Below are 3,536 nucleotides of genomic sequence, written 5' to 3' on the forward strand. Positions count from 1 at the left end.
TATGGATACATTTATGGCATAGATGGTGGGAATAGTTTCATGGGTATACACTCATCTCCAAACTCATGACGTTGTATACATGAAATATGCATACCTTTGGTATGCCAATCATATCTCAATAGAGCAATTTTTTTAAAGGCTGTTCTGCTACAAATTACAGAAGAGAAGTTGTCCATTTACCCCGAATATGAGTTGGAGAACATTTCTATGAGGGGAATTTTGAGTAGCAAATTAATAAACCTTGTCACCAATGACAGCATGCTGAGTCATATACAAAGTAAAAGCACGTGTTGGAAAGATTTCAGAAAGCCTTTTCCAAATCCCTGCAATGGGCAAGGTGATGAGGATTTGGTGTACCAAATCCAGCTACCTGCCCTGAGATTTCTCTCTTTTCCCATTTTCTAAACCAAGTGCAGAGCTCTGGGTCCTGGGTCAAGGTGTCCCCTAGATGTTAATATCTCTTCCCAAAATAGGTCTCTAAGCTTTGGCTCAAATATCTCCTATCTCATGGTGGGCTCATAATTCTCCTTCCATTTCTCCACTTAATTTTAATAGTGCATGCTCTTCTTTGTGGTCTTCAGAGAAGGACCTTGGAATTTTAAAACTCTTTGCAGGTTATTTAAAAGATGTCATCATTTCTAAGCATCAGGGGCAGCTGAGAACTGATAGTAAAAGGCATCTCTCTGAGCCACGGTTGGCTTTCAGGTTTTAGACATCTGAAAAATGGCACACGACACAGTCTTTAGTGTCATGGATATTTGGATGAACTTCTTCCCGTGGTTTGTGAGTGTCTTCTAGTTGTCATTTGTAAGAATGAGCATCTTGCTGTGGCCAAACTCCCCCCACCATAAGAGGTGGTAAAGTGTTGAAACTCACCCAATTTGGTTAAGTGCCTCATAACGACCTGCTTATAGTTGGTGGGACAAGATCTCACACAGTGTGAAAGAGCTTGTGTTTTCTTGCTACTCTTTGCTGATGATGGAAATAGACTCTTCTGGTATGGGTTGAATTGCATTCCTCCCAAAATTTGTGTGTTGAAGTCCTAACCGCCACCCCCACAGAACTGTGACCTTAATTGAAGACATAATTAAGATGAGGACATTAGTGTGGTCTCTAGTCCAGTATGCCTGATGTCCTTCCAAAAAAAGGGGGATTTGGATACAGAGACACACACACAGGGAGAACGCCAAATACACAGGGAGAAGACCACCATCTATAATCAAGGCGAAAGACCTAGAACAGATCCTGTCCTGTCTTCTCGGGCCTCAGAAGGAACCAAGCCTGCCAACCCCTTGATCTCAGACTTCCAACCTCCAGGAGACAAGCCACTTCTGTTGTTAAAGCCACCCAGTTCGCTGTGCTCTGTTATGGTGGCCCTAGCAAACTAATGCAATGCATAAGCTAAACAACCCAACATGTGGTAGACCGTGGTCTACCATACTTAAAACATGCCCAAAACAACCACAACGAGGTCTAAACAGAATTTGAGGGGAGCAGAAATATATATAAGTTTAAATAAGTGCAAAATTCTTTCTCTACTCATAAGTAAAGAAATGCAAATCAAAAGTGGTGGGAACCTCTATTTTAAATCTTCGAATTGACAGCAATCTAAAACACAGATAACCCATAACGAGCGAGTGTTTCCATAGTGATACTATGAATCGGGTAGCCCTTTGAAAGGGAGATTTGACCAAGCAGATCCACACTTAAAATGCTTGTGGCCTTTGACCCAGCATTTACTCCCCGTTCTGGGAATGCACACTGAAATACACACTCCCCTGCGGCAGAGGGATTTATGTTTTGTGACGTGTACATTGCAGAACTGTTTTATAATAGCACAGAAATAGGACAAAAATAGCAAAATGACCATCGACAGAAATTAAATGACAGCAATCCACAAAAACAACAACAACAAAATGACAGCAATCCACAAATGGAATATTACGTAGCCATGAACATGTGTGTGTGTGTGTGGGCATGCACATGCTTATGCACTTCTGAGCTCAGATAGACTTCTTCCAGAAGGTTCCAGGAGAAGGATGTAAGAGCCTCCAAGGGAACAGTGGCTCCAAACCTGCTCTCCAGCAATGGTGAATTCATGCTTGCATATCTTTGTGACCCTTGGGCTTTTCACTTTTCCCTATGTGCTCTCACTTTCTGTTAGAATCATCCGTTAAGTATTCTTGAATTCCTTCATTTCCATTAACACGATGCTAGACTGGACTCTGTTTTTATAAAAGAATCATGGGCTTTCGATGAATAGTTGGCACTCTACAGAGGAGGCTATGAAAACAGAACTGTGGCGCTGGCCCCTGCTTATTCACATCAGTGCTCAATGCGGTTGCAAATGCAGCCTACTGTAGGATAAAGACTAATAATCAGTTCGTTTCTGAGCAAAGAAAAGGCCAACATTGCCTCGAAGGTACGAGAGAGCTTTGAAGTAGTATCTCGTCTTAAGATCATTCGTCATTACTTCCATCTCGTACATAAGAGGGCCGGGTTAAAATTGGCCCTGTCCACATATTCATACCCTGTAATTGATTTGATTTCGAGCACATCTTACAATCTGTGTTTTGTGCTTAAAAGGAAAGAAGAAATCGTTAATAGTAACAAAAACTCGGACCATAAAACTTGCATTAAAGAGCTAGGAAGGGAAAAACCTGACATCTTAGATTTGCAGATTTCTTTCCAGGTTCCAAAAATTATGCCAGGAAGTATGACAACCTTAAAATATTCTCAAGTGCCAACAATTTTCAACGCCGTTGCTGAGCAGACAGGCTGTAATTGTTAAGAACACTTCTGACGAACCCGTGGAAAAGAAAGTACTTGACATTTATTTAATTGTGCTGCATTAAAAGGTGAGTAGTTACCAAAGTGGATATTGTGATGATCAGTAGATTGTGTGTAACAGTAAGATACAGATTTGAACTCATGGCCTCTTTGATCAGCCAGACTGTGGATAATTTATAAATATCAAATCAATGGAGTTTGCTTCTGCAGAATTCAGGAAATCTGACAGCTCGACGTGGCAGAAGAAGGAGGCTGCTTTCAAGATGCTGAGCCAGCTTTTTTGTCGTGGAATTGAGTCACTCTTGCCAAGGTTTGAGCATTTCTGGGAAGTCCAAAGGGCCCTGAACTTGGAGTCCTGTACTCCAGTGCCTTTCTCTGATTCACTGGTGTTGTGTTTGTACCCTCGAAATTCACATGGTGAAGACCTAACCTGGAGCACCTCAGAATATGACCCGACTTGGAAATAGGATCAATGAAGATGTGATTAAGTTGAGACGAGGTCATAGAGGTGGGTCCCAATCCAGTATGACTGCTGCCCTTATGAAAAGGGCAAATTTGGAGACACACACACGAGGAAGGCTGTGTGACGATGAAGCAGAGATGGGCATGATTCATCTGCAAGCCACGGAGCACCAAAGATGGCCAGCCAGCAAGCCACCAGAAGCTGGGAGACAGGCCTGGAACAGAGTCCCTCACTGCCCTCTGAAGGAACCAACCCTCCCCATGCTTCGATCTCACACTTCTAT

The sequence above is a fragment of the Halichoerus grypus genome, chromosome X (assembly GCF_964656455.1).
Source record: "Halichoerus grypus chromosome X, mHalGry1.hap1.1, whole genome shotgun sequence".
Classification (NCBI taxonomy): domain Eukaryota; kingdom Metazoa; phylum Chordata; class Mammalia; order Carnivora; family Phocidae; genus Halichoerus; species Halichoerus grypus.